This window comes from Gymnoscopelus microlampas (assembly GCF_963454915.1).
Source record: "Gymnoscopelus microlampas genome assembly, chromosome: 18".
NCBI lineage: Eukaryota > Metazoa > Chordata > Actinopteri > Myctophiformes > Myctophidae > Gymnoscopelus > Gymnoscopelus microlampas.
Window position 1 is genome coordinate 1,376,776 of NC_139955.1, and position 13,596 is coordinate 1,390,371.

Sequence of the window (13,596 nt, forward strand, 5' to 3'; positions counted from 1 at the left end):
AAACATAGGGTGAATATCTATCAGTCTAAAGCCCATTACAGTGTCAAAGGCAGTTGAAAGTATTACTACATCTTCAAATATCTGCCCTGTTCAAGGGAGAGGCTATAGTGGCCTAAATGTCCCAAAAGAGTGCATCTATACGAGAATGATGTCATACAGTGTGCAGTATGACATCATTCTCATCACCCATTAATTATAACACAGATGCTATTAGACACTGAGCTATCCATGTCAACATGCTCTAGGAGTCTCAATAACAATTATAACCTTAATTAATGTAGCAGAAGAGGCAATTTATTGAACACAGTTTTGCACAATTTTAACATCCCAGGTCGATCAAAATATGAATCCACTGTGTTGACTACACCATGATATAGGAGCACAATAACGTTGCATTGTGAATAAAAACGTAACCACAGTGTGGTTGCAGTGTGATGCAACCATGAGTGTGCTAAAGATTAGCACACTATCTGCTTTATGTATTAAAATTAAAAGTGCATTCCGGTACTGTGAATCAATGAATTGAGTGCTATTGTTAATTTCATGAAAGCACCAACTCCAGTGTTTACTGATTGACATACAGTATAACCACAATATACAATAGCACAGTGAGTCTCAGACTGGGGTACGGGGACCCCAGACTTTTTTTTTTTTTTTTTTAATATAGCATCAACATCAGCTATAACCACTATTTACATGGGCTATTTGAAACTAGTCGATCTACGAGCTTGTTGATCAGTAGCCCTAGAATGTCTGTGATCTTACATACATTTCAAGTATTTGGAATACTTGAAATGTATGTAAGATCACAGACATTCTAGGGCTAGTTGATCAGCTATTTTCAACAAATCAGACCATTATTAACATAACATCGAGTCTTTTGTAGGGTCTGAGGAGTAGTAACTGATCAATGATTAAGTCCTATGTCATTATTATTTGTCTGTCTAATATGGACTGTTGGTTGCTATGCTGGTTGCTATGCAGCGTTCCGACCCATGTGTTGTGTACAGTCAGCCCAGTACACTATTAACAAATCCCCGATCGATCTAAAAACTAATCCACTATATTCACCAAATCACCAAGACAGCAAAGCATTAAAACGTTTCCTTTGGCGAGCCAGAAGGTGATCTATTCAAAAATGCCCTAAAGATACACCTTCAGGAGGCTGCAATTCAAAAATGGCCCCTGTCCAAGTCCTAACCTACCCCATGTCCTAACCTAACCTACCCCCCCCCCCCCTCTCTTTCTTTTTTGTACATATTTTTCACCCTTCATACTTCATACCAGTAACCTGTAAACTGATTGTATGACATTCTGTATAGTAGTGTGTATATCTGTCTGTCTCTTATATGTCAACATGATTTGTGTGCATGGGGATCTCATCTTAAACAAGCTACGTGCTTAACTGAGCTATCCAGTTTAGTAGACCTTGTATTGCGAATTTGTACTTCCATGTACTGTTATGTACTGCCATGTACTGTTCTCATGTCTTACTAAATAAAGTACATCAATCAATCAATCATGCCCCACGGAGCCATAATGCGTCTGTTTACAACGATGCTAACACGCTAATCCAATTAGCATCCGTCCAAATAAAACAATGTGTCAATTTAAACACACTATGTTACATGTCTTCAGTGAAGTTTCTGTTGTCAAGAAAATACATTTGGCCTGTCTGTTGCTGCTGCTCCCCATCTCCTCCGCTCCGTCTCTCCATCTGCTGTACTGTATGTGGTGTAAACATTAACAGGCAGCGATACATCCTCCATGTAAACATCAATGGCCGCCGTTCGAGAAACTCAGAGACGAGGGAGGGGGCGGGGACGGGGCCCATCCGAGTCAATGGAACAGCGCCACAGCGCATTGACACCCACGTTGTGGCCAGAAATGGCATTACGTCCGTAGTGGTTTAGCACTACCATAGAGAATGAATGGGAAAGCGTTTAGGGCCGTTTAGCTAAACGCGGGGGAGGCCTGGGTTCGATTCCCGGCCAATGCATGACAGGCCAGCCCGCGATAGTTGGCACAGACGGACAGCCAATGAAAAAATGGTGTGTCTTTGCTGCCAGGCAGTTTTGCCATCCTTTTCACCCAATCAGAATTTTGCACTTTTCTTGGTTGGGATTAGTAGAGCCTAGTTCGATTCCCCCTCATGGAAGATAATTCAGGTATTATGAATCAATAAATGGAGTGCAGTGCTGTCCTTACTTGCATGACAGCACCTACTTCTGATTGTCCTATAATCAAAATATCTAATATCACAGTGATTTTCAGACTGGGGTGCCCAGATTATTATTATACATATTTTTTTTAATGTAGCATCAACATTAGCTTGCCACTATAGACCCTTTATGCATCAGCTATTTGAAAATAGCTGATCTACAAGCCTGGTGATCAGCTATTGAACAGTCAATGTAAATGTGTGTAAGATTATGTATATGGTGATATATATAATGTGAATTATCCTCTCTTCGCTATCTACTGCTGTTGAACATAGAGCTCGGAAAACACAAAGACATTTTACTCTGTGTACAAGTATGTAAGATGTAACAATAAAGAACCTTGAACCTTAGGGAAGTGTCTCAATACAAAGTCTTTATTTAAAAAAAAAACAACGAAACAAAGAGAAATAGTATTATAAAATAAATAAAATATATATATTAAAAAAAAAGAAGTAGGATACAGTATATCGGATCGAAACCTCCTAACTCTAAATCTTCATTTTCGGGAAAATGAACTTAAGTGGAGTTAAGAGGTTTTGACCGGAGCACTTTTTACTACTTTTCATTGGCTCAAGTGTGTGTGTGTGTGTGTGTGTGTGTGTGTGTGTGTGTGTGTGTGTGTGTGTGTGTGTGTGTGTGTGTGTGTGTGTGTGTGTGTGTGTGTGTGTGCTTGTTTACAAGTGCTGCCGACCAAGTCCAACTTGGCAACCTGGTACCCATCAGAACATGACCCACACTGTATCCTACACCCAATCCCACATGATAAAGAGACAGTCGCACACATCTTAAATGGATGCAGCCACTATAAAGGACTGTACATTGCCAGACACGACCGTCTGGTGGACCTGGTCTCAGATAAGATCAGAGAAGTACAGGAAAGGACAACAAAAATGTATAAACACAGCACTGTAAAACTAGACTGGTTTGATCAAAATGACACACATGTCAATTCACTGCAAGATATTCCAAATACCCCAGATATTGTGTTCATTAATGAAAATAGAAAAACTGTTACTATCTTTGAAATAGGCTGCCCATTTGATTTGTATATGGACACTTGTTTTACATCCAAACTTATGAAATATCAGCCTTTGGTAGAACGTATTATGGCCTTGGGATATAACTGTCAGCTTATTGTCCTTGTGTTTGGGAGTCTGGGCCACATTCACAAACTTGTGCTCCGTGGCCTGCAATTTGGAGGATTGCAAAAGACAAGAGTGTGTGTGTGTGTGTGTGTGTGTGTGTGTGTGTGTGTGTGTGTGTGTGTGTGTGTGTGTGTGTGTGTGTGTGTGTGTGTGTGTGTGTGTGTGTGTGTGTGTGTGTGTGAGTCTAGGGGGTGGTGGTGGGGGGTTGTGCTAGTCCAGAGTCAGTGGGGGCTGAGTATGTGAGAGGGTGAGGGGGACGGGCTGGGAGAGAGAGTGGTCTATACCAGTCTGGATTCTGGTATAGACCACTCATTTCCCCTTTTCCACCTCCCACCTCTGTTTTTCTTTTTCATAAAACACAGACTCCTTGAAATCTTTCCAGGTCATCTCCTTGTCCATGCCCTGGTCTTTGTACAAGGAAAGGACTTTGGCTGGACAGTATATGTACTTTCCCGCAACACCAGGGAAGCCTGTGTGCACATGAGGACTGTTTGGTCCCTGCTTCAGTGCCTTGTGGCAGAAACGGCACAAACGCCCTGTGGGTTGCTGGGAGTCTGACCGTTTCCTCTTTTGCCCTCTCTCCTCCACCCTCTTCTTTGTGTTCTCCAGTTCCTGCGGAAAGAATTTGGTCTGTACAAAGTCTTTAAAGGGCATTCTAGGATTTGTTAGACCCTCAGCACCATAGGCCTTGTACACCTTAGTGGAGCAGTAGAAATAGCGAACAGTGCCTTGCTGGTAGAAGTAGTGGATGGAGGAGCCGTCATTTTCGAACATGGACTTTGGCTGACCGCAGGACAGACATGTTTTTGTTTGTTTCTTGCGCCCTGGCTGTTGTTGTTGTTGTTGTTGTTGTTGTTGTTGTTGTTGGTGCTGCTGCTGCCTCTCCATGATGCCTATCACAATGCCTTCAATGGACGCCTCTGTCAAAGCTGTGGCTGCAGCAGGTTCAGGTGGATTGACAACCGCTGGTGGCATGGAAACCACAGGCACACTTATGGTCTCACTCCCCTCTGTCAAAGAGTGCCATAGCTGCTGTCTCTCCTGGAGATTCTCTGGGCTGGTGTTTAGAGAGGAGCTGGTGTTCAGTAGCTTGGCCCTGTACTTCACATACTGCGAAATGTGGTGTTTCGTTGTTGGGTGGAGCATGCTGTTTGGGTCAGTTGCAGAGTTATTAACAGCAGCAGCATATTCCTGGTCCACGCGTGTCAGCATGTCCTTCTGTCCATGATATTTGTTTAGCAGGTTGTTGATCGCCTCCTTCATAGGGGATGTCCAACGCTTATGGTCCAACACAAACACTCTCCCACCAGTCTTCACTGGTCCAGTGCGGGCACTGCTCGGTGATGCCTGCAAGGGCAGCGGGGGTGGCATCCAAGTAGTTTCTACAAGAGAGTAAAATAAGTAATGAAACTAATTATTAAAGCCTATATCTGATCAAGCACATTTTTAAAGAAAAAATAAATATATATATATAAATAAATAAATAAATCCTCTTTTTTTCTTTCTTTTTTTAAAGGGTGTAATTACAAAGCTGTCTGGGTGATATACATTTTGGCCTGACAATTACAATTGTATTGCTATAATATCGTACAAATGATGTTGTATTTGTTGTATCACTGTTGTATGATAGACAATATATGAAGTGGGCTTCAAAGTGGGTAATAGTGTAATCACAAGGAAAAACGAAATTACCTACCTGGGATGTATCCTAGAGGCTAATCTCTCCAGTGACAAAATGACCTCTAAGGTAATCAAAAAAATCAGCCAACGAACACGATTTCTATACAGGATTGCCCCACTGGTCAGTAAGAAAACCCTGAGGACACTAACTAGAGCACTCATCCAGCCCTTCTTTGATTATGGAGTACACGTTTGGTACTGCAGCGCCTCAAAGGCCCTAAAAACAAGGCTCCAAACAGCCCAAAACAAACTGGTTAGACTACAACTTAACCTTCCATCTCGGGCTCACCTTGATCATAATCATTTTATTAGTCTGGGATGGCTCACAGTAGCTAACAGAGTACAGCACCTTGCATTGGGCCTGGTGTTCAAGATACACAACACCACCAAGATACCCAAGTACCTGACAGACTACTTCCTTAAAGTCAAGGATCGTCACAATTACAACACCAGAGGTAGCTCCACAGATCATGTCCAACCCAGACATAGCTCAAACAAAGGGTTAAACTCATTCTCTTGCTATGCCACTAAAATGTGGAACGCCCTACCGAAGGCTTTAAAAGAGCACACATCCCTTCCCTCATTCAAAGCCGCACTGAAGAGCCACTTACAAGCTGGTACTTCTAGAAAATGGTAAACGTAAACCGACATTCCTCCGTAAAACAGTATTCCCATTGTAAATGCCATATCTCTCCCCTTCATTGTAAATATCCTTTGTTTCCCATTGTAAATCCAATTTTTCCCCCCCTCTGTACTTTTTTATTTTTATTATTGACTGTAAATAATGTATATACTTTTTCTCTCTCTCATCTACTGCATAGTACCATGTTTTATTGGTATGTCATTCAATGTTATATGAGTTAAAAAAGGGATCCCAATTTAAAATAAGCCTAACAGCTTTCTTGAGTGTCCTTTTAGTTGACCTTGTACCAGTGAACTGTACTGTCATGAAACTGTACCTTTTCTATGCAAACGGCTAATAACATCACGTTTCAGATTTGGTAATGTGAACAGTGAAATTTACATTTAATTTAAACATACAAGACAAAGGTGACAGAGCAGGGTACCGCAGGGAGTCGCACCCTGTATCCAGTGGAAGTACTACTACCAGTGCCTGGTTTGCTTTGAGAACACCATGTCTTTAGTTGCATGTGTGAATACAGCTGTTACACCACAGATCAACATTAAACATTTGAAAACATAGGGTGAATATCTATCAGTCTAAAGCCCATTACAGTGTCAAAGGCAGTTGAAAGTATTACTACATCTTCAAATATCTGCCCTGTTCAAGGGAGAGGCTATAGTGGCCTAAATGTCCCAAAAGAGTGCATCTATACGAGAATGATGTCATACAGTGTGCAGTATGACATCATTCTCATCACCCATTAATTATAACACAGATGCTATTAGACACTGAGCTATCCATGTCAACATGCTCTAGGAGTCTCAATAACAATTATAACCTTAATTAATGTAGCAGAAGAGGCAATTTATTGAACACAGTTTTGCACAATTTTAACATCCCAGGTCGATCAAAATATGAATCCACTGTGTTGACTACACCATGATATAGGAGCACAATAACGTTGCATTGTGAATAAAAACGTAACCACAGTGTGGTTGCAGTGTGATGCAACCATGAGTGTGCTAAAGATTAGCACACTATCTGCTTTATGTATTAAAATTAAAAGTGCATTCCGGTACTGTGAATCAATGAATTGAGTGCTATTGTTAATTTCATGAAAGCACCAACTCCAGTGTTTACTGATTGACATACAGTATAACCACAATATACAATAGCACAGTGAGTCTCAGACTGGGGTACGGGGACCCCAGACTTTTTTTTTTTTTTTTTTAATATAGCATCAACATCAGCTATAACCACTATTTACATGGGCTATTTGAAACTAGTCGATCTACGAGCTTGTTGATCAGTAGCCCTAGAATGTCTGTGATCTTACATACATTTCAAGTATTTGGAATACTTGAAATGTATGTAAGATCACAGACATTCTAGGGCTAGTTGATCAGCTATTTTCAACAAATCAGACCATTATTAACATAACATCGAGTCTTTTGTAGGGTCTGAGGAGTAGTAACTGATCAATGATTAAGTCCTATGTCATTATTATTTGTCTGTCTAATATGGACTGTTGGTTGCTATGCTGGTTGCTATGCAGCGTTCCGACCCATGTGTTGTGTACAGTCAGCCCAGTACACTATTAACAAATCCCCGATCGATCTAAAAACTAATCCACTATATTCACCAAATCACCAAGACAGCAAAGCATTAAAACGTTTCCTTTGGCGAGCCAGAAGGTGATCTATTCAAAAATGCCCTAAAGATACACCTTCAGGAGGCTGCAATTCAAAAATGGCCCCTGTCCAAGTCCTAACCTACCCCATGTCCTAACCTAACCTACCCCCCCCCCCCCCTCTCTTTCTTTTTTGTACATATTTTTCACCCTTCATACTTCATACCAGTAACCTGTAAACTGATTGTATGACATTCTGTATAGTAGTGTGTATATCTGTCTGTCTCTTATATGTCAACATGATTTGTGTGCATGGGGATCTCATCTTAAACAAGCTACGTGCTTAACTGAGCTATCCAGTTTAGTAGACCTTGTATTGCGAATTTGTACTTCCATGTACTGTTATGTACTGCCATGTACTGTTCTCATGTCTTACTAAATAAAGTACATCAATCAATCAATCATGCCCCACGGAGCCATAATGCGTCTGTTTACAACGATGCTAACACGCTAATCCAATTAGCATCCGTCCAAATAAAACAATGTGTCAATTTAAACACACTATGTTACATGTCTTCAGTGAAGTTTCTGTTGTCAAGAAAATACATTTGGCCTGTCTGTTGCTGCTGCTCCCCATCTCCTCCGCTCCGTCTCTCCATCTGCTGTACTGTATGTGGTGTAAACATTAACAGGCAGCGATACATCCTCCATGTAAACATCAATGGCCGCCGTTCGAGAAACTCAGAGACGAGGGAGGGGGCGGGGACGGGGCCCATCCGAGTCAATGGAACAGCGCCACAGCGCATTGACACCCACGTTGTGGCCAGAAATGGCATTACGTCCGTAGTGGTTTAGCACTACCATAGAGAATGAATGGGAAAGCGTTTAGGGCCGTTTAGCTAAACGCGGGGGAGGCCTGGGTTCGATTCCCGGCCAATGCATGACATCCTTTTTACCAACATTTAGCTGCACATACACGACATGTATGAGCATGTAAAAAAGGAGTGGTTTTCTTCTCAGACTGTCTCTGGATTCACCATTAACTATTCGTCTGAACAGTTTATCATGTTGTATATGCTATAAGTCAGAATTAGTCTGGTATGGTCCTTTAAAAGGTGAAAGAGAGGCTCAGTGAATTTAGAGAAAACTGTTTCCGTGGCCCACTCAGAACCAAAGGATACTATTAATGGGCTTTATAACAGCAGCTGGTATCTACCATTTTAGGTTTCTGCTGCCATCTTGTGGCTTGTGTATAATAAAACATATTCAAACTGAAAATCATGCATTCCTTAAATTAACATACACTTACAAGTTGTTATTGGCATAGTTTACTTACATTCAGTGGTGATTTTATTGTCCAGATCTGATCCCAGCTCTTGCTTTTTGGTATTTTTCTTTATTATTGTTTTCTTTATATAAACCTAATGGTAACACTTGCTATGCATCCCATGTTTATAATGCATTATAATCTACTCATAACACTGTATAATTATAGATATAAGAACTCATAAATACTCTTAATGCTTTATAACTTGTAGAACCCTTTTTGAATGGATCATAGTGTAATTATAATTGCCATAGTTGCAATACATTATAATAATGTTATGTATTACTGTTATAATGCATTATAGTGTAATAAAAAGGCACTACAAGTGGTCATTGGGTGCTTTAAGTAAAGGAACTACATCCCTGAAGGTATAGGCAGAATACGTTTTTCTTGCATAAATTCAATGCTATTTATTGTACCTTACTTAAAGCACCCAGTGACCACTTAAAGTGATTTATAATCACATTGTAATGCATTATATACTTATCATAATGTATATGACAAAATCTTGCCCCCTCGGCTGACAAAGACTTAAATAATGTATGCTTTCAACTGATGTAAGAATTATGTTTTTACAATCGAATCAGGGGAGAGCGCGAACGCAGTCCCCCACTACCAGAAATTATGCAATCGAGATTCCCACATTTGAGGAATTCGCAGGGGTCAGCAAAGCACGGAGTGCAATGGCTAAGCCTCGCCCTGGGTGAACCACCTTCTTGATCATGGTGTCTCCCTTGCCAGGTAAGTATGAGTTGTACAAGGAGACATGGAGGATCTCATTCACAGACATACCAGTCACAGTGATGCTTCCAACAACATAATGCTCATCCACACAACCACTATGTTAACTTGAACATTACATTACTGGAACATAGTTGATGGTAAAGGTTGGAAGATATGCAACATTTCGACTAGTATACATTGATTTTGGAAGTAGACTTCTGTACCCATCATGCATTGCGGTATTAGCATAGGCAAAGGCATGCTGGGTAATGGGGTAAGAATCCATTATGCAAGTCAGGATTGGTGTTCTCTAGCGGCTCTGTTAACACCCCTCCCCCTCCTGCCTGAAGACGCTGCCGCCTCTTAACACACACACACACACACACACACACACACACACACACACACACACACACACACACACACACACACACACACACACACACACACACACACACACACACACACACACACACACACACACAACGAAGTCTCACAGGGATGAGCAAACACTCCGCATAACAAAGAATACAGTCGTTTAGCAGAACTTTAACAAACCAGAGGAGCGCCAACAGTATGAAGAAACACAAAACGATTCTCCCTTAAAAGCAGAATAAAATGCATATCCTGTATAAAATAATTCTGACCTATGAAGATATGTCCTATATATTTTTGATTCTGTCTTACTGTAAAGTCCTGTACATTTTCATCGTCCCGTGTTTTTATAATGTTATTATAGAATTATGGGATGTAAGCATTGGTGGTTCAGTGGTAGAATTCTCGCCTGCCACTTAAAGGTAGGGTAAGTGATTTTCTTTGGTTAAAATAAGTGTTAAATAGCTCTATATTCTGATAGTACTCATTGCTATGGAGTGTTTGTTCAGTAAAAGGAGTCTCCTTGTCTCTCCAGCTCTTTATAAAACAGAAAATGCATTTTTGTTTCAGTTTCAGTTTAATTTCAGATTCTATCCAATCAGGATAGAGAACTCAATCAGGATATAGATTAAACAAGTGAAATTGGAAGTGATGACACTAAGAAATGAGCAGGCAAAATTGGAACTGGAACACTATAAAAATGAAGCTTAACAATGGGTACTTTCTCCTGATTGGCTGAGATTTTGACACCTACCGAAAATGTTATTTTCTGTTTATTAAAGAGCTGGAGAGAGGGGGAGACTCCTGTTACTGAACAAACACTCTATAGCAATGATTACTATCAGAATTTATTACACGGCTTGGTTGAATGCTCGATTCTGATTGGTCAGTCATCGGTCATTATTTCTGGATAATGACCGATGAGCTCAATAACGGACCGCTGTCTAATCAGAGACTCAGAACACCTGCTCATATCAACCTGCGCTGCTTGATTTTATGCTTTATCCAACATGACAGCCATGTAAACAAACAACCAATGTCATTTACAACTAAACGTTGCTCTCAAGAATGTTTTTGAAAACATTTGAAGTGAGAAATAGACGATGCAATAACCGAAAAGTCATTCTATTTGATCCACTACACTTCCTTGTTTATCGTGGCGCAACAACGGGGGAATACCAAAACGCTCGCCCCAAAACATAGTCGCCCCGGGGCAAATCCGGCGGTATTACAGGCAAATCGGCAGTAAATAGAATGGGGGGCGAGTGTGTTTTGGGGCGAGTTTTTTTCCATTTCGTCATTTGTTTTTGCGAGGCGAACTTGTCCGCCCAGCCCAATACTTATGGAATACTTTCATTGCCGTAAGCAAGGAAATACTTCGTTTTGTTGTTACTTTTGGGTAAATGTATTTATGTATTTATTAAGTAGCCGTGTAATAAGCGGGATAATGCATGGGGAGGTAGTCATTATTGAAATTTAAAGCCCTTCAGGGCGATTAACCACCTCGGCTGCGCCTCGGTGGTTAATCGCCCTGTCGGGCTTTAAATTTCAATAATGACTACCTCCCCATGCATTATCCCTTGCATAGTGCGTTAACCTTTTAACAAAATACTTTTTGTTTTAACCAAAAAATATCACTTACCCTAAGTAAGTAAGGGCGAGACGTGTATAGTCGCCACCCACTGACAGCCAATAGAATCGCATCAAGTTTTCCCAACGCAAAGGCCCTGTAGTATCAATGTCCAGTGAACAGGAGGCAGCATATCGCGGTAGGGCCACTTTGAGGCCAGCACACATCAAAACAGTATACTTGGCCACCAGACGGTGGCAGCACTGCACTGTAATAACAGATCAATAAAGCTTTGCTAGTAAACCGTTACTATCAGCTCAGCGCCATACGTGGCCATTGTTAGGACTAAAAAAAAAACTGTAATAGGTCTAAATCAACTATTTAGACATTTAGAATTCATTTCTGATATTGTTTTGACCATTAAGGATCATCCTGTCATTGAAAAATCAATGTCAATACCATTTTTCAATAACTCGATTACGATTTTGTTCTTTACTGTCACTTTTATTGCATTGTTTGCGTAATGATTTGTTTCATAACAAAAGACATGAACATGAGAAATTATAAACATCACCCTTTAACTTTTATTTTTATTTTAATTGACTGTTGAAATTAGCAAATAAGACTGAATAAAAGGGATAAATAAAATCATAATGCAAAATTAAATAACAATTTCTCTCAAAGTGCACCATATGTGCATGCAGATCAGTGTGATGTGTTTTTACAGGATGGATTTTCCATGCCTGAACACTTGCATACTGTGAGCAGAATCGAGGTAAAAAGGCCTTCAGATATTTTGATGGCAGGAGTTTACCAAAGTGCTCCAGTCTCCTCCCATCCATGATCCATTGGTTCTAGTCTTAACTCAGGTTCTTTGGCCGTCGCAAGCAGGTGGTAAGAACTATGCACCAGAAAGGTTGGATGTGGCCTCTGATCACACTATTTGTGGGAGGGAGAGCATAAATTCCAGCACTGGCACTGGTATAGTTTTCTACCCTGAGGTCATCTAACGTCTCAGCAGTTTATACTTTACCTGGCCCCTGCCCAGACACGCACCAAGTACTTCTCTGCCAACGCTGTGTCTTGTCCTGTCAAGGTGTCTGCCTCTCCAAAGTTTATTAGATATTGCACTGGGTCAGAAGCGATAGCTGCATATTTTAGGTCCCCTAATATATTGTAATGTAATAATGAAATGGCAGAAATGTTATACATGGTTATTGTAAGGATATTTGTACTATCATTGAATTACTGTTTTATTGCTTTTAAAACTGTTCATGTACAACAGTAGGCTGTTTATTTAGGTACATCTTTAAATCAGCATCATACACTTTTTATATTAATTTAAAACTGTTAAATATTTGGCTTCTAAACCAGTGGTTCTCAAACTTTTTCATGTCAGGGACCCCCACATTGATGTATATTTGGCCGCAGAACCCATCTGAAACAAGAAAAACATTTTTTTGCAGATCTACAAGCTTGCAGAAGCACGAAATGACACACTGTGAGCTTGTAGATCTGCTGTTTTTTAAATCACTAACGTATAAACCGATAGTGGTTAAAATGATTGTGATGCTACATTAACTACTTTTTCTAGGGACCCCTGTAAGACCCTCAAGGACCTCTGCCTTGGGGGTCCCCAGACCCCACTTTGAGAACCAACACTCTAAAACAAAGACTCAAATTGTCCACCAGAGGGAGCTGCAGCTGAACTATTCACATAGGACAGTGATTCTCAATCTTTTTCATTTCAAAGAATCACAGTTTGATATGCATCCGGCCACAGACCCGCATTAGATACAAGTTTTTAGCTCAGCGACCCCACTCTACATAGCAAAATCCTCAGTGATAATTTAACTCGGTGTACAAATTCAACCAAATTGAGTAAACGTCAATTTTACACATCCTCAAGGGTCCATTTGGGGCCTAACGATCCTATTTGAATCCTGAAAAGTACGTTTTGCACTTGGTTTCCACCCGACAGAGACAATATTTATAGTGCTTGGTGTGGACACCCTTTAATTTCCAGTAAGAAAAGTATCATTTCATTAAAAACAATTCGGAAATTGTGTAGACTAGGTCTAGCTACATAGTAGGCCTTTGTCATGAATTACCACTACAGTATTTCCATCTTTAAATGACTATGGTGGTAGAGCTGCTGTGGGCATTAATGCAATAACACGACCATGAGAAGATCGTTGAAGATCTGCTCTTTCATTAGTACAGAGACACTGTCATGCTGGGACATCTATACTGCACCTACTGTATTAAGGAGCTTATGTTAACCACTTAAGCCCTATGT